Below are 22,598 nucleotides of genomic sequence, written 5' to 3'. Positions count from 1 at the left end.
GTCCCTGCCTACTTGCAACGACCCGCCCTAGGCGACGGGGTACAACTGGGCGGCGGTACCTGCGCTCAGTAAGTGCACGACAAACACGACAAACATACAAAGGAACACAAGCAAGGAAAAGGGGCCGTTGCTCACGGCAACACCGTGAGCAACCAGAGTGGTGAACGAGCCTAGTCAAGCCAGGAGTGTGCGAGGTACAAAACGAAACGCAGAAGAGTAGTCGGTAAGCCAGGGTCTGTATGGAGCAGGATCAAAAATAGCAGGAGCTGTAGCTGGGCCAGAAAACCACAAGGAAAGAATCACAAGCACCGAGGGACAGGAAGTGCAGGCTTAAATAGACCGAGGGCGGGAGCTAGCTGAGTCTGGCCAGGTTACGATAGGCTCTCCCACTCCTAAGCGTGCCAGCCTGAATGGTGGAAGCAGGAGTCAGTCTCAGGGATGTATTCTCAGGTGCTGACTGATTAGTTCTGGGAGTTAACCCCGAAGCTGTGCCTGGCAGATCCTTTACAGTACCCCCCCTTATATGAGGGGCCACCGGACCCTTTCTAAGTGAACCTGGCTTACTGGGGAAACGCAGGTGGAACCTCCTGACCAATACCCCAGCGTGAACATCCCGGGCGGGTACCCAAGTCCTCTCCTCGGGCCCGTATCCTCTCCAATGGACCAGGTACTGGAGGGAGCCTTGGACCATCTTGCTGTCCACAATCCTGGCCACCTCTAATTCCACCCCCTCCGGGGTGAGGATGGGAACAGGAGGTCTCCTCGAGGGAGCCAAGGACGGGGAGCAGCGTTTGAGGAGGGAGGCATGAAACACGTTGTGTATCCGAAAAGACGGGGGTAACTCCAGCCGGAAGGAGACAGGATTGAGGACCTCAATGACCTTATACGGCCCAATAAACCGGGGAGCAAACTTCTTGGACGGAACCTTGAGACGCAAGTTCCTAGACGACAACCACACCAGATCCCCGACCATAAACAGGGGGTTAGCAGAACGTTTTTTATCAGCCTGAGTTTTTTGTACGCTCTGGGACACCTCTAGGTTTTTATGAACCTGGGCCCAGATTGTGCACAGTTCCCGATGAACGACCTCTACCTCGGGATTGTTGGAACTACCAGGTGAAACGGAGGAGAACCGTGGATTAAACCCAAAATTACAAAAAAAAGGAGAGACCCCTGACGAGTTACTGACCCGGTTATTAAGGGAAAATTCGGCGAGGGGAATGAAAGAGACCCAATCAAATTGACAGTCAGAGACAAAACACCTTAAGTATTGTTCTAGAGATTGATTAGTCCTCTCCGTTTGGCCATTGGTTTCAGGATGGAAGGCAGAGGAGAAGGACAGATCAATCCCCAACTTCATACAGAAGGCTCTCCAAAACAATGAAACAAATTGTACCCCTCTGTCCGAAACAATATTGACCGGGACCCCATGGAGACGCAGGATGTGTTTGACAAACAAGGTAGCCAACGTTTTGGCTTTGGGTAGTTTCTTGAGGGGCACAAAGTGGCACATCTTACTGAAGCGGTCCACCACCACCCACACCACCGACTTGCCTTGGGATGGAGGCAAATCGGTGATAAAATCCATGGAGATATGTGTCCAAGGTCTCTGGGGAATGGGCAACGAACGCAGTAAGCCCGCTGGTCGGGACCTGGGAGTCTTGGACCTAGCACAAACCTCACAAGCGGCGACGTAGGCCTTAACGTCTTTAGGCAACCCAGGCCACCAATAGTTTCTGGCAATGAGGTGTTTGGTACCCAGGATGCCTGGATGACCAGATAGTGAGGAGTCATGATTTTCCCTAAGTACCCTTAGCCGGAATTGCAGGGGAACAAACAGATTGTTCTCAGGAAGGTTCCCGGGAGCTGAACCTTGATCAGCAGCAATTTCAGAGACTAAATGAGAATCGATCGAGGAAATGATTATACCTGGAGGCAAAATACAAGCAGGATCTTCCTCCGAAGGAGGGCTGGCCATGAAGCTACGCGACAGTGCATCAGCCTTAATATTTTTAGACCCAGCCCTATAGGCAACCAAAAAGTTGAATCTGGTAAAAAATAACGCCCATCGAGCTTGTCTCGGGTTTAGCCTCCGGGCAGATTCTAGGAAAACCAGATTCTTGTGGTCAGTAAGGACCGTTACCTTTTGCCTAGCCCCCTCCAGGAAGTGGCGCCACTCTTCAAATGCCCATTTAAAGGCTAAGAGTTCGCGGTTGCCAATATCATAGTTACTTTCAGTTGGCGAAAACTTCCTGGAGAAGTAGGCACAGGGGCGGAGATGGGTGAGGGACCTGGTACCCTGGGACAAGACAGCCCCCACTCCCACCTCAGATGCGTCAACTTCCACGATAAATGGCTCCATTTGGTTGGGCTGAACCAGCACCGGGGCCGAGACAAAGCACTTCTTAAGGACCTCAAAAGCCTGGACAGCCTCAGGAGGCCAGTGGAGGAGATCAGCACCTTTGCGAGTGAGGTCCGTAAGGGGCTTAGCGATGACCGAGAAGTTAGCAATAAATCTCCTGTAATAATTAGCGAACCCCAAAAAACACTGTAACGCCTTCAGGGAGGCAGGTTGGACCCATTCCGCCACAGCCTGAACCTTGGCGGGGTCCATGCGGAATTCATGAGGAGTGAGGATTTGACCCAAAAATGGAATCTCCTGTACCCCAAACACACATTTTTCGGTTTTGGCAAACAGTTTATTTTCCCGAAGGACCTGGAGCACCTTCCTGACATGCTCAATGTGGGAGGACCAGTCCTTGGAAAACACCAGTATGTCATCAAGGTACACTACCAGAAAAATCCCCAGGTAATTTCTCAAAATCTCATTTATGAAATTCTGGAAGACCGCAGGGGCATTACACAACCCAAAGGGCATGACGAGGTATTCGAAATGGCCTTCGGGCGTGTTAAACGCAGTCTTCCACTCATCCCCCTCTTTGATGCGAATAAGGTTATACGCCCCCCGTAGATCCAATTTAGAAAACCATTGGGCCCCCTGAACCTGATTAAAGAGATCAGGAATCAAAGGAAGGGGATACTGGTTCCTTACCGTGACCTTATTCAGGCTACGGTAGTCAATGCGTGGCCTAAGACCACCATTCTTCTTCCCCACGAAGAAGAAGCCAGCACCTACCGGAGAAGAAGAGGGACGAATGTAACCCTTGGCCAGGGATTCCTGGATATACACTCTCATAGCTTCACGTTCTGGACAAGAAAGATTAAATATCCTACCCTTAGGAAGCTTAGATCCTGGTACAAATTCGATAGCGCAATCGTATTCTCTATGAGGAGGTAACACTTCGGAGGCCTCCCTAGAGAAAATATCAGCGAAGTCCTGAACAAACTCGGGTAGCGTATTCGCCTCCTTAGGGTGAGAAATAGAATTAACAGAAAAATATGACGTACAACATTCATTACCCCATTTGGTTAGCTCCCCAGTATTCCAGTCAAACGTAGGATTATGCAACTGCAACCAGGGAAGACCTAGAACCAAATCGTACGATAATCCCTGCATCAACAGTACAGAGCATTGCTCCAAATGCATGGAGCCAACAAGGAGTTCAAAAACAGGGGTATGCTGTGTAAAATAACCATTAGCAAGAGGAGTGGAGTCGATACTCACTACCGGGACAGGTTTAGGCAAATCAATCAGAGGCATAGCAAGGGACATAGCAAATTCCACAGACATGATATTAGTAGAGGACCCTGAATCCACGAAGGCACTGCCGGTAGCAGACCTACCACCAAAAGAGACCTGAAAGGGAAGCAAGATCTTAGTACGTTTCATATTTACGGGAAATACCTGTGCGCCCAAGTGACCTCCCCGATGATCACTTAGACGCGGAAGTTCTCTGGCTGCAATCTTACGCTTAGGACAGTTGTTCACTTAGAAGCAGAGACCATTCTTCCTGCGGAATTCTCTACGTTGTTGGGGGGACACGGAGGCCCCGAGTTGCATAGGTATCTCTGAATCTTTCGGGGAGGAACGAAGCAACGGAGCTTCGGGAGGCATCATGGGGGAGTCGGAGGAGAAAACACATAAACGTTCACGTTGTCGTTCCCTGAGACGTCGGTCAAGTCGTACCGCTAAAGCCATAACCTGGTCTAGGGAGTCAGAAGAGGGATAGCTAACTAGCAGGTCCTTCAGAGCATTCGACAGACCCAACCTAAACTGGCACCTTAAGGCAGGGTCATTCCACCGAGAAGCTACGCACCACTTCCGAAAGTCAGAGCAATACTCCTCAACAGGTCTCTTACCCTGACTTAAGGTCACCAGCTGACTCTCGGCAAAGGCAGTCCTGTCAGTCTCGTCATAAATAAGTCAGAGAGCAGAAAATAAACAATCAACGGAGGAAAGTTCAGGGGCGTCAGGAGCCAAGGAGAAGGCCCACTCTTGGGGCCCTTCCTGGAGTCGGGACATAATTATACCCACCCGCTGGCTCTCAGAACCTGAGGAATGAGGCTTAAAACGAAAGTAAAGCCTACAACTCTCCCGAAAGGAGAGAAAAGCCCTCCGGTCCCCTGAGAACCGGTCAGGCAACTTGAGGTGGGGTTCAAGAGGTGCGGTGAGGGGAACTACCAGGGTAGCATCAGGCTGGTTGACCCTCTGAGCCAGGGCCTGGACCTGTAGGGAGAGACCCTGCATTTGCTGAGCCAGGGTCTCACGGGGATCCATAGTGGTGTCAGGGACCAGGGGTAGACTAGGTATGGACTTGTGATTATGTAATGGCAGGGGGTAGGGAGACGGACAAGTGAGCCCTAATCTACCCGCCAGTCTGTCCCTGCCTACTTGCAACGACCCGCCCTAGGCGACGGGGTACAACTGGGCGGCGGTCCCTGCGCTCAGTAAGTGCACGACAAACACGACAAACATACAAAGGAACACAAGCAAGGAAAAGGGGCCGTTGCCCACGGCAACACCGTGAGCAACCAGAGTGGTGAACGAGCCGAGTCAAGCCAGGAGTGTGCGAGGTACAAAACGAAAAGCAGAAGAGTAGTCGGTAAGCCAGGGTCTGTATGGAGCAGGATCAAAAATAGCAGGAGCTGTAGCTGGGCCAGGAAACCACAAGGAAAGAATCACAAGCACCGAGGGACAGGAAGTGCAGGCTTAAATAGACCGAGGGCGGGAGCTAGCTGAGTCTGGCCAGGTTACGATAGGCTCTCCCACTCCTAAGCCTGCCAGCCTGAATGGTGGAAGCAGGAGTCAGTCTCAGGGATGTATTCTCAGGTGCTGACTGATTAGTTCTGGGAGTTAACCCCGAAGCTGTGCCTGGCAGATCCTTTACAGGGTGGCTGTATGGCGTTCCCTACAGGGGGGGAGCTGTATGGCGTTCCCTACAGGGGGGGCTGTATGGCATTCTCTACAGGGGGGCTGTATGGTGTTCTCTGCAGGGGGGCTGTATGGCGTTATCTACAGGGGGGCTGTATGGCGTTATCTACAGGGGGGCTGTATGGCGTTCTCTACAGGGGATGTATGGCGCTATCTACAGAGGGGGGGCTGTATGGCGTTATCTACAGGGGGGCTGTATGGCGTTATCTGCAGGGGGGGCTGTAAAAAAGGCACTATCTACAAGGGGGGGGGGTTGTGTGACACCCAGGGGAGGGGGGGCCCCAGTCAAAAGTTTGCTATGGGGCCCAGTCTTTCCTAGTTACGCCCCTGAACAGTGCGCTTTCTCATGATGTAAATGGGAAGTTTAATCAAGCATTTTTTTACGCATTTTTCTGCATGTAAAATGTGCCAAAAACAACACGTCAACTACACGCCGTGTGAAACTGTCATCTGTAATAAGTCATTCACCACATGGTCTAACATCTTGACTTTCATCATTTTCAGCCCTTTGAGGTATCTCTGCTGCCAGCTACAGCAATTTGAAGACACCTCTTCCTGACTTGTAGCCAAAAATAGGGAGGTCATGTGAGTTGCCTGATTCACCTTGCTGTAATTCTGGGAAGTGCTCCCCCTGGTGGCCAACATAGGAAAACTTGTTAAATTATTATTTAATTTTTAATACTTCCCACCTTGTGGAAGAAAAAAAACAAGTACACCAAAAAAACTAAAACAATATAATAAGAATAAGCAACTTACTAAAAAAAACTAAATTAAAAGGCTAGAGAAATTGGGCTTGTTCAGCTTGGAAAAAAGACTTATAAGTGGTCTTATTAATATGTATAAATATATGTGTGGTCAATACAGAGAACTAACACATAATCTGTTCTTTCCAAGGACCCTACAAAGGACCAGGGGACATTCATTGTGTATGGAAGAAAGACGTTTCAGACATCTACATAGGAAAGGATTCTTTACAATTAGAGTAGTCAAACTATGGAATGCCCTTCCCCTAGAGGTAGAGATGGCAGATACTATGTCAGCATTTAAAAAAAGGCTAGATGATTATTGACGAATGGCATTAAGGGTTGTAATAAATCAAGCGATGAATGACGGCTAATTTATTGAGAAAGGTTGGAATTGATGGACCTGTGTCTTTCTTCAACCTATGTAACTATGTAACTGTTATCAAGGTTTTCACGAACAGTGGCATTGCCAACAAGCTCTGCATTGTTTGAAATGACCAGATCCAACAAAGCGTCACCTCTAGTCGGGTCTTCCACACAATGGGCCATAAAATTATCCTGCAGCAAGTTGAGGAAATTTCCCCCCTTCACAGTTGTAGCAGAACCATGACACCAATTAATATCTGGGTGATTAAAATCTCCCATTATCACTACAGTACCGCCCTGTGCAGCCCACTCTGTTTATATAGCTGACCTTCCGTCTCCTCAGTTATATTGGGGGGTTTATAGATTACACAAAAGATTATTTTTTCAGAGTTTACCTACCAGTGAAGGCCTAAAACCAAATCGGACGATAATCCCTGCATCAACAGTACAGAGCACTGCTCCAAATGCATGGAGCCAACAAGAAGTTCAAAAACAGGGGTATGCTGTGTAAAATAACCATTAGCAAGAGGAGTGGAGTCGATACCCACTACCGGGACAGGTTTAGGCAAATCAATCAAAGGCATAGCTAGAGACATAGCAAATTCCACAGACATGATATTAGCAGACGACCCTGAATCCACGAAGGCACTGCCGGTAGCAGACCTACCACCAAAAAAAACCTGAAAGGGAAGCAAGATTTTATTACGTTTCATATTTACGGGAAATACCTGTGCGCCCAAGTGACCTCCCCGATGATCACTTAGGCACGGAAGTTTTCCGGCTGCTTATTCTTACGCCTAGGACAGGTGTTCACTTGATGCTTGTCATCCCCACAATAGAAGCAGAGACCATTCTTCCTGCGGAACTCTCTACGTTGTTGGGGGGACACGGAGGCCCCGAGTTGCATAGGTACCTCTGAGTCTTCCATGGAAGAACGAAGCAACGGAACCTCGGGAGGCATCATGGGGGAGTCAGAGGAGAAAACACATAAACGTTCACGTTGTCGTTCCCTGAGACGTCGGTCAAGTCATACCGCTAAAGCCATAACCTGGTCTAGGGAGTCAGAAGAGGGATAGCTAACTAGCAGGTCTTTCAGGGCGTTCGACAGACCCAACCTAAACTGGCACCTTAAGGCAGGGTCATTCCACCGAGAAGCTACGCACCACTTCCTAAAGTCAGAGCAATACTCCTCAACAGGTCTCTTACCCTGACGTAAGGTCACCAGCTGACTCTCGGCAAAGGCAGTCCTGTCAGTCTCGTCATAAATGAGTCCGAGAACAGAAAAGAAAAGATCAACGGAGGAAAGTTAAGGGGCGTCAGGAGCCAAGGAGACGGCCCATTCTTGGCGCCCTTCCTGGAGCCGGGACATAATTATACCCACCCGCTGGCTCTCAGAACCTGAGGAGTGGGGCTTTAAACGAAAATAGAGCCTACAACTCTCCCGAAAGGAGAGAAAAGTCTTCCGGTCCCCTGAGAACCGGTCAGGCAACTTGAGGTGGGGTTCAAGAGGTGAGGTGAGGGGCACTACCATGGTAGCATCAGGCTGGTTGACCCTCTGAGCCAGGGCCTGGACCTGTAGGGAGAGACCCTGCATTTGCTGAACCAGGGTCTCAAGGGGGTCCATAGTGGTGTGAGGGACCAGGGTAGAGTAGGTATATGGGCTTGTGATTATGTAATGACAGGGATAGGGAAAAGACAAGTGAGCCCTAATCTACCCGCCACTCAGTCCCTGCCTACTTGCAACGACCCGCCCTAGGCGACGGGGTACAATTGGGCGACGGTCCCTACACTCAGTAAGTGCACGACAGACAACCAGACAAGGAAACACAGAACAAAGGGAAGCGGGGCAGTTGCCCACGGCAACACTGTGAGCAACAAGAGTAGTAAACGAGCCGAGTCAAAACAGGAGAGTACGAGGTGCCAAACGCAGAGCAGGAGAGTAGTGAACAAGCCGAGTCAAACCAGGAGTGTACAAGGTACTAAACGCAGAGCAGAAGAGTAGTCAGTAAGCCAGGGTCAATACGAAGCAGGGACAAGTAGTTCAAGAAGCTGCAGCAGGGCCAGGAAACCAACAGAGAAGAATCACAAGCAAGGAGGAACAGGAAAGGCCGGTATAAATAGACGGAGGGCGGGAGCTAGCTCCGTCTGGCCAGGCTGTGATAGGCTCTCCCACTCCTAAGCCTGCCATCCTGAGTGGTGAAAGATGGAGTCAGTCTCACAGACATAGAAGCAGGTGCAGACTGATTACCTGTGGGAGTGGATACAGAAGCTGTGCCTGGCAGATCCTTAACCCCTTAGTGACCACCAATATGCCTTTTTACGTCGGTCACTAAGGGGCCTTAGGCTAGGCTGACGCCTTTTCACGTCAGCCTAGTCTAAGTCCTGCACGGGTCTCCCGTGCAGCCAGGAGCCGGGGCTCTGCTGTCTAATGACAGCTGAGCTCCTGCTCCAACGCCCGCGATCGAAGTTTACTTCTATCGCGGCCGTTTAACCCGTTAAATGCCGCCGTCAATAGCGACCGCGGCATTTAACTTTGTTTACAAAGAGAGTGAGCTCCCTCTGTCACCCATCGGCGGCCTGCGAATGCAATCGCGGGTCTCCGATGGGGTGTCATGGCAGCCGGGGGCTTGATAAAAGCCCCCAGGTCTGCCCTGGACATATGCCTGTTAGGACGCCCCGGAGGCACGTCCTAACAGATTGCCTGTCAGATTTACACTGACAGGCAATAATGCTCTGGTATACAAAGTATACCAAAGCATTATAGCAGCGATCGGAAGATCGCACAGTAAAGTCCCCTAGTGGGACTAATAAAATAAGTCATCAAAGTGAAATAAAGATTATTAATAAAAAGTACAGTAAAAAAATAAATAAAACCATTTTTTTCCATAAAAAGTGGTTTTATTTAGTAAAAGTGTAAAAAAAAAAAAAAAAGTACACATATGTGGTATCGCCGCGACCGTAATGACTCCATTAATAAAGTTAATATGTAATTTAAACCGCAAGGTGAACACCGTAAAAAAAAAACGCAAAAAAACATGGCGAAATTATAATTTTTTTCCATTGCCCCCCAAAAAAGTCATAATAAAAATGAATCAATAAGTCCCATGCACCCCAAAACAGTACCATTCAAAACTACGTCTTGTCCCGCAGAAAACAAGCCTAAAAAAATCACTACATTGATGGAAAAATAAAAAAATTACAGCTCTTGGAAAGCGACGATGCAAAAACAAATAATTTTAGTTCAAAAGTGTTTTTATTGTGCAAAAGTCGTAAAACATAAAAAAACCTCTACATATGTGGTATCGCCGTAATCGTACTGACCTTTAGAATAAAGGTAACATGTTATTTACGTCGCATAGTGAACGGCGTCAATTTAAAAACGCATAGAACAATAGCGGAATTTCAGGTTTTTGTTATAATCCCCCCCAAAAAGGTTAATAAAAGTTAATATAAAAATTATATGTACCCAAAAATGGTGCTATTAAAAAGCACAACTAATCCCGCAAAAAACAAGTCCTCATACAGCTATGTAGACGAAAAAATAAAAACGTTATAGCTCTTTGAATGCGACTATAGAAAAACAAATAAAATAGCTTGGTCATTAAGGCCTAAAATGGGCTGGTCACTAAGGGGTTAACAGTAGGAGGTTTGAACATTCAACCCTCTCCTTTCTCCTGGCACTAGCCATGATAAAGGAGGGGGGATTGTTTGAGCACACTAGAGCGAGTGTGTCTTCTCCAATTTTGCAGCATAAAGCAATGAGGTTGCTTTACCACATGCCAATGCTGCAATTTTGGGAATTGCTCCCTCTAGTGACCAGCACATGGAAATGTTATAAATTAGAATCTAATTTATAATATTTCCTGACTTGTATAAACAATTTTTCTACTCAGCCAGTTATATTTATTAGGTTAATGAGATTGAAATAGCTCCTCTGGTAAGATCAGACCATAATCCGGTCATGATAAAACTAAGGCAGGTCTATAGATAGGGATTGATTTTCTATCAGTTTCCTACATATGGTCTGCAAGATTTAAAACAGAAAGGACTTCTCAATGAGTGATGGGATGATTTTACAGGTAACAATCCTACTGAAGACTTGTCTCCTGATTCATTATCTATATTGTGACACACCAAGGGAAGTAATTTGATGCGATCTAATCTAAAAATAAATAAATAAATTGGTTGTAGGGGATATGCAAAAAAACAGTAATAGGTTAAGGGAGGCATGCAAACAATTTATAGTAGCACTCTCATAGGAGAATAAAAAGAAATGGATATTGGCAAAGCAAAACTATGAAATCTGGTTAAAGAGAATAGAACATTCTGTGAAACCAAACTGTAATTAAGGACACATTGACACGGTAGTATTTTGGTCAGTATTTTGTATCAGTATTTGCAAGCCAAAACCAGTAATGGAAAATAAACAGAAAAAGTGTAATGGAAAGATTTGTAACACTTCTGTGTTTTATACCCACTCCTGGTTTTGGTTTCCAAATACTGATGCAAAATTCTGAGCAGAATACTGCCTCATGAAAGAGACCTAAACAATATAAGGCCCTGTTCACACTGAGTTTTTTTTACCTGGCTTTTGCCGCGGAAACCACGACAAAAAGCGGCCGAGATTGCCTCCCATTTATTTCAATGGGAGTTGGAGGCGTTTTTTTTTACTGCAATCGTTTTTTCCCCGCGAAGGACATGTCCTATCTTGAGGCTTTTTCCACCTCAAAAACCCTATTGAAGTCAATGGGAGACGGAAAAAAATGCCGCGAATGTCCGCAGCATTTTTTGTGAGTTTTTTTTACGCGTTTTATGACAAAAGAAGCTCACATTTTTTTTCCTTTGCCTATTGAAGGACCACATACATATTCAAAGACGAAAGATGATGAAGGGAATCCTCATACAGATCCAAAAGAGATTAACCCCTTAAACACAGCCTGTTTTGGCCTTCAGGGCACAGCCGATTTTTTCAAATCTGACATGTGTTACTTTATGTGGTAATTACTCCGGAATGCTTTCACCTAGCCAAGCAATTCTGAGACTGTTTTCTCGTGACATATTGTACTTGATGTTAGTAAAAAAATGTGGTCGATAAATTCAGTATTTATTTGTGAAAAACACCAAAATTGAGAAAATTTGTAAGGATTTGCATTTTTCTTAATTTAAATGTATTTGCTTGTAAGACAGATAGTAATACCAAACAAAATAGTTACTAGTTAACATCCCCCATGTGTCTACTTTATGTTTGCATCATTTTTTGAACATCCTTTTATTTTTCTAGGACGTTACAAGGCTTAGAACTTTAGCAGCAATTTCTCACATTTTTAAGAAAATTTCAAAAGGTTATTTTTACAGGGCCAGTTCAGTTTTGAAGTGGCTTTGAGGGCCTTTTATATTAGAGAGTCCCCATAAATCTCACCATTTTAAAAAATGCACCCCTCAAAGTATTCAAAACAGCATTCAAAAAGTTTCTTAACCCTTTAGGCGTTGCACAGGAATTAAAGCAAAATAGATGGGAAATTTACTAATTTCATTTATTTTTTTGCCAAAATTAATTTGTGATAAAAACATTTTGTACCACAGAAGGTTTTAGCCAAGAATTGCAACTCCATATTTATTACCCTGATACTACAGTTTTTAGAAATATACCACATGTGGCCCTAGTGACCTCTTGGACTGAAACACAGACCTCAGAAGCAAAGGAGCAACCAGTGGATTTTGGGGGCCTCCTTTTTTTAGTATATATTTTAGGCACCATGTCATTTTTGAAGAGGTCTTGTGGTGCCAAAACAGTGGAAACCCCCTAAAGTGACCCCATTTTGGAAACTACACCCCTCAGGGAAATTATCTAGGGGTATAGATAGCATCTTAACCCCTCAGGTTTTTTGCTAAATTTATTGGAAATAGTCTGTCAAATTTAAAATCCTGCTTTTTTCTGAAAAAACTTAGCATTTTTTAATTTTTACAAAGAATAAAGGAGAAAAAGAACCACAACGTTTGTAAAGCAATTTCTCCCGATTACGGCAATACTCCATTTGTGTTAATAAACTGCTGTTTGGACCCACGGCAGGGTTCAGAAGGGAAACAGCGCCATTTGGATTTTGGAGCGCAGATTTTGCTGGAATGATTATCGGTGCCATGTCGCCTTTGCAACGTCTTGGAGGGAGCAAAACAGTGGAAACCCCCAAAAAGTGACTCCATTTTGGAAACTACACCCCTCAAGGAATTTTCCTAGGGATATAGTTAGCAATTTGACCCCACAGGTTTTTTTTTGCAGAATTTAGTGGAATTCGGCCATGAATATGAAAATCCACCTTTTTTCTGAAAAAACTTAGAAAGTTGTAATTTTTACTAGGAATAAAGGAGAAAAAGAACCCGAAAATTTGTAAAGCAATTTCTCCCGATTACGGGAATACCTAATATGTGGTAATAAACTGCTGTATGGACCCACGGCATGGCTCAGAAGGGTAACAGCGCCACTTGGATTTTGGAGCACAGATTTTGCTGGGATGATTTTCAGTGCCATGTCACGTTTGCAACGTCCTGGAGTTACCAAAACAGTGGAAACCCCCAAAAAGTGACCCAATTTTGGAAACTACACCCATCAAGTAATTTATCGAGGGGTATAGTGAGTATTTTGACCCCACAGGTTTTTTGATGACTTTAGTGGAATTAGGCCGTGAAAATGAAAATCCACATTTTTTCTAATAAAATGTTGACATTTTTTATTTTTACAAGGCATAAAGGAGAAAAAGCACCCCTACATTTGAAAAGCTATTTTTCCTGATTACGGCAATACCCCATAAGTGGTCATAAACTGCTGCTTGGACACACGGCAGGGGTCAAAAGGGAAGGAGAACCATTTGGAGCTCAAATTTAGCTGGAATGGTTTTCGGGTGCCATGTCACATTTGCTAAGTGCCTGCGGGACCAAAACAGTAGGAACCCCCCAAAAGTGACCCTATTTTGGAGACTATACCCCTTAAGGAATCTATCTAGGGGTATAGTAAGCATTTAGACCCCACTGATCTTTTGCAAAATTTATTGGAATTAGGCCGTAAAAATGAATATCAGCGTTTTTTTCACAAAAAAGTTGAATTTTTTCATTTTCACAAGGGATAAAGAGGAAAAAGCCTCCCAACATTTATATAGCAATTTCTCCCAAGTATGGCAATACCCCATATGTGGTAATAAACTGCTGTTTGGACACACGGCAGAACTCAGAAAGGCAGGAGCGCTATTTGGCATGCAGATTTTGCTGGCTTGGTTTTTAGGCGCCATGTCGCATTTGCAAAACCCGGAGGTACCAGAGTACAGTAGAAGCCCCCAAGAAGTGACCCCATTTTTGAAATCACACCCCTCACAGCATTGGCCCGCATTTCTCTTGAAAACAACTCCGTATTTTCAGACGTTTTTGGTTAAGAGTGTGAACATAGCCTTACAGAGTGAACACCCACATATATGGTTCGCAATTACAAATCTCATTAAAAACATCACATATCAAAACTAGACAAAAAAGTGCATACATTGCATGTAAAATTAATTACAGTACAATCATATAAATAGGTATGACCACATATTAGTGGATATTGTAAAAGTGAAGTGTGCATACAGTATTATAATTATATTGTGTTAATAGGATTAATACAATTCACAACATATGTGTAACGACGGGAGTAGGTAAACGAACAAGTGAGCCCTAATCTACCCACCACTCTGTCCCTGCCTACTTGCAACGACCCGCCCTAGGCGAGGGGTACAACTGGGCGGCGGTCCCTACGCTCAGTAAGTGCACAAGACAAACATACAAGGGAATACAAATTAAAGGGAAAGGGGCAGTTGCCCACGGCAACACCGTGAGCAACCAGAGAGGTGAACGAGCCAAGTCAAATCAGGAGAGCACGAGGTACCAACCGCAGAGCAGGAGAGTAGTCAGTAAGCCAGGGTCAGTATGGAGCAGGATCAAATAGTTAGGAGCTGTAGCTGGGCCAGGAAACCACACGAGAAGAATCACAAGCAAAGAAGGAACAGGAAAGGCAGGTATAAATAGACAGAGAGCAGGAGCTAGCTCCGTCTGGCCAGGCTGCGATAGGCTCTCCCACTCCTAAGCCTGCCATCCTGAGTGGTGGAAGATGGAGTCAGTCTCATAGACGTAGATTCAGGTGCAGACTGATTACCTATGGGAGTTAACCTCGAAGCTGTGCCTGGCAGATCCTTTACAATATGTATACAATTGTGGATATTACATACTCAGGGGCCTAAAACATAAATAAAAATTACTACACCACGCCCCATACTGTCTATTGCGCATGTCTACTATTTAGACTATGTAAAGTTTATCACCTGTATGCGTCCTGACGTCATGTGTCATTTCGCATACGCGCATGCCCAGATATAGCACTGAGCACAACGAGTGCCATATTATGTAAGGGCACAGCCACTACCGAAGTCATCAATAGTGGCTAGATGGCAGCCATATTAATAAGTCGGCAGCCATATTGGAACACCACAAATCACAATCGCCATCTTGATATACCCCAGGACTCATTACAGATTTAAGTTGGAGTTTAATATATACAAGTTTTAGTACACCTTCTTGTGTACATAATATGGCACCCGTTGTGCTCAGTGCTACATCTGGGCATGCGCATATGCGAAATTACGTTTGACGTCAGGACGCATACAGGCGCTAAACTTTACGTAGACTAATTAGTGCACATGTGCAATAGGCAGTATGGGATGCCGACCGGTTCCTGGACGTGGTGAAGTAATTTTTATTTATGTTTTAGGCACCTGAGTATGTAATATCCACGATTGTATAGGTGTTGGGAATTGTATTAATTAATCCTATTAATACAATATAATTATAATACTGTATGTGCACTTCACTTTCACAATATCCACTAATATGTGGTCATACCTATTTATATGACTGTACTGTAATTAATTTTATATGCAATTTATGCACTTTTTTTTTACTAGTTTTGAAATGTGATGTTTTTAATGAGTTTTGTAATTGTGAAACATATATATATGGGTGTTCACTCTGTTACACTGTTATGCTTGAGAAAGGCTCGTATTGAGCTGAAACGTTGCATGTGAAATAAATAGGATCACTATTTTTTCACTGAATTGGTCGTGCTGCCTCACTTTCTACTTTCGTTCAAACAACTTAAAAGAGTGTAGAGCGATACCAGATGTTCAAGTGTTGAGTGTTGACAATTACTGACCAGAATTGAACAAATGCCCTTCTCTTTTCGCTATCAAAGCATTATATGTCAGTTGCAAACCTGTTCAAGAAATAAAAACATGGCGCTCCATAGTGAAGAAACCTTTTGGTATGTTGAGAATGGACAGAGGGAGATATAACTGTTCACATGGGCGAGATGTGCTAATAACAGGCACACATCTGTACAGTAGCATTGAGCAGTTTAGGACCAGCTGCAGCTGGACGCTGCTTGATGAAGGACATAGAGTGGAATCGGTTTAAAAATGTATTTTTATGTCATAGGGCTACACGCTTCAACACCGAATCGGTGTCTTCCTCAGGCAAGTGTAACAGCAGTACATTATACAGGGGTTTATATAAACACCAGTAAAAGGTAGGAAAAAGAAAGTATGACATCATAGGGTCAAGGGGGCCGGGTCTAAAGGATTAAGGTCAATTCATATTGTCACATTACAAGCATGATCAGCAAAAAATATTTCATAGTAATATTATAAATAGGTCAAATAGACAACATTGGTGGAATATATACCAGAAGAAAGTTAGAACTGAGTTAATAAATGAGAAGAGGTTTAAAAAAAAAAATCAATATCATGGAAATGCTTAATACAGTATGTAAGGGAGGGTGGGTGTGGGGTGCTAAGTAATACTGGGGAGAGGGTGGGGAAGCAGTGCTTAGTAATACTGTACTAAGCATTTCCATGATATTGCCCCTTCAAGGACCTACAACATAGGGAAACTGTGTGGAAAGAGTACTGCAATATTCCAATCTGCTTTTAGTCTGTTGTTAAATTATATTTCATATTTTACAATGCTTTTCTTGTAGGGAACTGCAGCTAAAGATATTTAGACTGATGAACAGAGAGGGAGATGGTGATAATCAGCTCTTAGAAAAGCATTAATATATCAAGGGTATAGCAATTCCCTGCAAAACATCAGGAAACAATTTTCTCATTTTACTCCCTCAAAAGCATCCGCTAGACAGAGAAGGAAGGATCTCAGATCAAACGTATGGAAAGGCAATATATTTATTTATAAGGATGAGACTGCAAGAATAATAGGAGGCATGCATCAACAAAGATGAAATTTGTAATCCTTTCTGTATATAAAGATGCGCTATTCACAAATCTAAAAATGGAACAGTCCAATGCAGAAATGTTAATTACTGAAAATTCAAGCCATCTGCTGCATTGCCATCGAAAAGGAATTTGGGAAAAGCAATGTTTTTTATAAAGATATGATAAAAGTATAGGTGATATTGTATAGACATGCATTACATTCATGTAAGTGGTAATGCTTTGTAAAGGAAATTTTTAACATATTTGGCATATAGTGCAAGAGTAATTTAGATTAAAAATGTATAATGTGTGTGGCTGTTTATTAATGAATCAAAATAGCTGTATCAATTAAGAATACTAATATTGTATAAAATTGTCTCAAAAGCAGTTTTTAAATAAGCTGTGTGAAACAGGAAAATAATTCTAGCCACCACACAGAAGAGGATGCACATGGCATCCCGGGATACTACAGATAAGAAAACATTGTTGTTATTTATGACATTGTTATGTATGTCATAAAATTTAGTGCTGAAAAAGACAGAACATAGATAATACTGTGTTATCGTCTAGACATAGTTAAGTAGTTTACTTTATGTAAAAGTGACGTATATATCCTACTGTTATAATTATCTGATTGGTTGATGGTTGTTAACTGAAAGCAGGAAGTTATAAATAAACCTAAAACTCATGGTGTTGCAGAAAACGGCATGATACACCAAACATGTGTGTCTAGGTTATTCTCTGGTCATATATTGGAATCGAAAAGGAATTTGGGAAAAGCAATGTTTTTTATAAAGATATGATAAAAGTATAGGTGATATTGTATAGACATGCATTACATTCATGTAAGTGGTAATGCTTTGTAAAGGAAATTTTTAACATATTTGGCATATAGTGCAAGAGTAATTTAGATTAAAAATGTATAATGTGTGTGGCTGTTTATTAATGAATCAAAATAGCTGTATCAATTAAGAATACTAATATTGTATAAAATTGTCTCAAAAGCAGTTTTTAAATAAGCTGTGTGAAACAGGAAAATAATTCTAGCCACCACACAGAAGAGGATGCACATGGCATCCCGGGATACTACAGATAAGAAAACATTGTTGTTATTTATGACATTGTTATGTATGTCATAAAATTTAGTGCTGAAAAAGACAGAACATAGATAATACTGTGTTATCGTCTAGACATAGTTAAGTAGTTTACTTTATGTAAAAGTGACGTATATATCCTACTGTTATAATTATCTGATTGGTTGATGGTTGTTAACTGAAAGCAGGAAGTTATAAATAAACCTAAAACTCATGGTGTTGCAGAAAACGGCATGATACACCAAACATGTGTGTCTAGGTTATTCTCTGGTCATATATTGGAATCGAAAAGGAATTTGGGAAAAGCAATGTTTTTTATAAAGATATGATAAAAGTATAGGTGATATTGTATAGACATGCATTACATTCATGTAAGTGGTAATGCTTTGTAAAGGAAATTTTTAACATATTTGGCATATAGTGCAAGAGTAATTTAGATTAAAAATGTATAATGTGTGTGGCTGTTTATTAATGAATCAAAATAGCTGTATCAATTAAGAATACTAATATTGTATAAAATTGTCTCAAAAGCAGTTTTTAAATAAGCTGTGTGAAACAGGAAAATAATTCTAGCCACCACACAGAAGAGGATGCACATGGCATCCCGGGATACTACAGATAAGAAAACATTGTTGTTATTTATGACATTGTTATGTATGTCATAAAATTTAGTGCTGAAAAAGACAGAACATAGATAATACTGTGTTATCGTCTAGACATAGTTAAGTAGTTTACTTTATGTAAAAGTGACGTATATATCCTACTGTTATAATTATCTGATTGGTTGATGGTTGTTAACTGAAAGCAGGAAGTTATAAATAAACCTAAAACTCATGGTGTTGCAGAAAACGGCATGATACACCAAACATGTGTGTCTAGGTTATTCTCTGGTCATATATTGGAATGTATATATGTATACTTGGAAATTGATCTACCTATGAGAGCAACTCTAAGGCTGGATTCACACGAGCATGTTCGGTCCGTAAAGGACGGAACGTATTTCGGCCGCAAGTCCCGGACCGAACACACTGCAGGGAGCCGGGCTCCTAGCATCATAGTTATGTACGACGCTAGGAGTCCCTGCCTCTCCGTGGAACTACTGTCCCGTACTGAAAACATGATTACAGTATGGGACAGTTGTCCCGCAGCGAGGCAGGGACTCCTAGCATCGTACATAACTATGATGCTAGGAGCCCGGCTCCCTTTTAGTGTGTTCGGTCCGGGACTTGCGGCCGAAATACGTTCTGTCCTTTACGGACCGAACATGCTCGTGTGAATCCATCCTAACAACGGGCATGCATGTACTGCAGGTATTCCCAGAATTTTTCATCATGTATCTGAACGCATGGTCTGACAATACAGGAAAGTCATATTACATTTTGGATTACATCTGGGGCATAATGTAAACTCTATAAAAGTTTAAAGAGCTTTAGAAGGGCTTATTAATACATTACGTTCTATTAGTGAAAAAAATGTAAAATAATAAATTAATCTGTTTCTTCATTGTTTGTTTTCAATTCTAGCTTATATTACCGATATATAAATAATACCAATAGCTGCACTACATGTATTCAAAATGACCTATATTTTTAACTGTAGATAAACATAAAGCTGTACCAGGTGATTGTTGCGCTATGATGGAGTAGAAGTGACATCATGGCACATTGTCTAAAAGGCTTCTGTACACTTTTGTATTAACTACTGTATCTTTGGGTCTTCCCCCTCTGTGCTTGGGTCTTCTTTCTCTTGGGATCCTTCCAGCTTCTGAAACTGTGAAATTTATTTGGCCATTGTTAGGCACATGATCGCTTGTACTACACGTAACATTAGATCGGGCACATTTCTACACTAATTTTTCATTGGCTATTGGTTTTTACAGTATCAGTTCAGGTTTCAAAATCAGTTCCATTTAAAAACTACAGGTGTTGAATATACTTTCTTTTCAAAATCATTAGTCCAATGATGCAAAATGCACATGTGTATTAGTAAGGCCACAAATTGCCTCCCAGGGCAGGCCCATGTGCAGCTGTGCTGCAGCCAAAATCCTCAACACCAAAAACCAGCGATAAAGCACACAGGCAAAAACGAGAATTGCAAAACCACACAGTTTTTCACTTCATATACTTTGGCGGTGTTTAACCGCAATGCGGCCGCACATCTTCCAAACTCCACCTGACGTGTAAACTTAGCCTTAAAGTTGTTGGCCAGGAATAAAAATATTTCTAAAAAGTGTCCTGCAGCCTTGGTTTTCCCACCCTAAATCTCCTACATACGTTCTAACCAGTTTCTGTTTGATTTCAATCGTCACTGCTGTTCTTTCTGTTTGTTTACATCCCTTGCTTCTGATCCTGACTGTTTCCTGTCTTGTAACTCACCATATCCATGATCCCTTGCTGCATCTGAGGAGACAGCTTACAGTCCCCTCTTCCTCTACAGCAGGGGTCTCAAACTCGGCAGGGTATGTGGGCCGCATATAGAAAAAATGGGAAGTTGACTGGCCGCATTACTTTCAAATTTGATACAACACAAAATTACTGTTAATAAATTACTTATTTGAACTACTATAACACTATATTACTTTATAGTATTAATAATAATACTACATTACTATAAAATTAATACTACATTTCTATAATAATACCGCTAGGTTTAAATTTTGAGATATTTCTCCACGTGCTTATTTCAACAATCCAGTTTAAGTGTCGCTAAATGCAGTCCGGCGGCTCAGTTGGCAGCGTTTGGCAGACATACATGTCAAGATTGGGCAGCCCCTTTTTAGATAGTGCCACAGTGCCCTCTATGGATGCTGCCGCAGTGCCCTCTGTCGATGCTGCCGCAGTGCCCTCTGTAGATGCTGACGCAGAGTCCTCTGTAGATGCTGCCGCAGTGCCCTCTGTAGATGCTGCCGCAGTGCCCTCTGTAGATGCTGCCGCAGTGCCCTCTGTAGATGCTGCCGCAGTGCCCTCTGTAGATGCTGCCGCAGTGCCCTCTGTAGATGCTGCCGCAGTGCCCTCTGATGATGCTGCCACAGTGCCCTCCATAGATGCTGCCACAGTGCCCTCCGCAGATGCTGCCACAGTGATGTCAGGGGCTTGCCCAGAGCTGGAGTCCCGGAGCAGAGCCGCTTCTAGCACTCTGCCTGGGATTCCAGCTCTGCTCCTGACATCACTGTCCATATATGGACAGAGATGTCAGGGGCAACCCCAGAGTTGGAGTCCCGGGCAGAGCGCTAGTAGGCTCTTCCTGGGACTCCAGCTGTGGTCCTGACATCACTGGGACTCCTGCTCTAGGGAATTCCACAGAGTCCCGGAGCAGAGCCTGTACTAGCGCTCTGCTCGGGACTCCTCTCTGGGGAAGACCCTGACACACTGTAGAATTCCCTGACATCGCTGTCCATATATGGACAGTGTGTCAGGGTCTTCCCCAGAGCGGAGTCCCCAGCAGAGTGCTAGTACAGGCTCTGCTCCGGGACTCTGTCCATATATGGACAGCGATGTCAGGGAATTCCACAGAGTCCCGGAGCAGAGCCGATACTAGCGCTCTGCACGGGACTCCGCTCTGGGGAAGACCCTGACATCGCTGTCCCTATATGGACAGCGATGTCAGGGAATTCCACAGAGTCCCGGAGCAGAGCCGATACTAGAGCTCTGCACGGGACTCCGGCTCTGGGGAAGCCCCAGACATCGCTGTTTATATGTGGACAGCGATGTCAGGGAATTCCAGAGTCTAGCGGCTCTGTGTCCTGCGGGCCGCAGATGACAGCCCCAGGGGCCGCATGCGGCCCGTGGGCCGCGTGCTTGTGACCCCTGCTCTACAGCATCTCAGCTATTTGCATACTGCCACGCCCTTACAGATGTAGCCATCTTTAACTTGATTCTGATAACTTGCTACACCGTGATATCATACAACAAAAGCCATTGAAAAGTTGTTGAAAAAGTCAATATAAGAGATCTAGCCATTGTTTATTTAATGTGTTAAAAGTCAAGGTAAAAACGGCTACATCCATATGTTCCGAGGGTCGTTCCCTGCCTTAATTACAGTCACCCAGCTCCTTCCCGGCACATTGTAACAAACTCCCACTAATAATCACACAGAGGTGATGGGGGTTATATACAGGGATGATGGGGTTATATACAGGGATGATGGGGTAATACACAAGGATTATATAACTCCATCATCCCTTTATATAACCTGTATATAACCCCCATCATCCCTGTGTATTACCTCATCATCCCTGTATATAACCCCATCATCCCTGTATATAACCCCCATCATCCCCGTATATAGCCCCATCATCCCCGTATATAGCCGCCATCACCCTGTATATAACACCCATCATTCCTATGTATTACCCGCATCATCCCTATATGTAACCCCATCATCCCTGTATATAACCCCCATAATCCCTGTATATAACCCCATCATCCCTGTGTATTACCCCCATCATCCCTGTATATAACACCATCATCCCTGTATATAACGCCTTCATCCCTGTGTATTACCCCCATCATACCTGTATATAACCCCATAATCCCTGTATATATTCCCCATCATCCCTGTATGTAACCCCATCATCCCTATGTATTACCCTATCAGCCATGTATGTATCCCCATCATCCCCGTATATAACCCCCATCATACCTGTATATAACCCCATCATCCCTGTATATATTCCCCATCATCCCTGTTTATTGCCCCCATCATCCCTGTATTTATGTGACCTCCATCATCCCTGTATTTAGGTAACCCCCATCATCCATGTATTTATGTAACTCCCATC

This window comes from Rhinoderma darwinii, chromosome 12 (genome assembly GCF_050947455.1).
Source record: "Rhinoderma darwinii isolate aRhiDar2 chromosome 12, aRhiDar2.hap1, whole genome shotgun sequence".
In the NCBI taxonomy this organism is placed as follows: domain Eukaryota; kingdom Metazoa; phylum Chordata; class Amphibia; order Anura; family Rhinodermatidae; genus Rhinoderma; species Rhinoderma darwinii.
The sequence above is the reverse complement of the archived record's forward strand: the minus strand, read 5'-3'. Positions refer to the sequence as shown.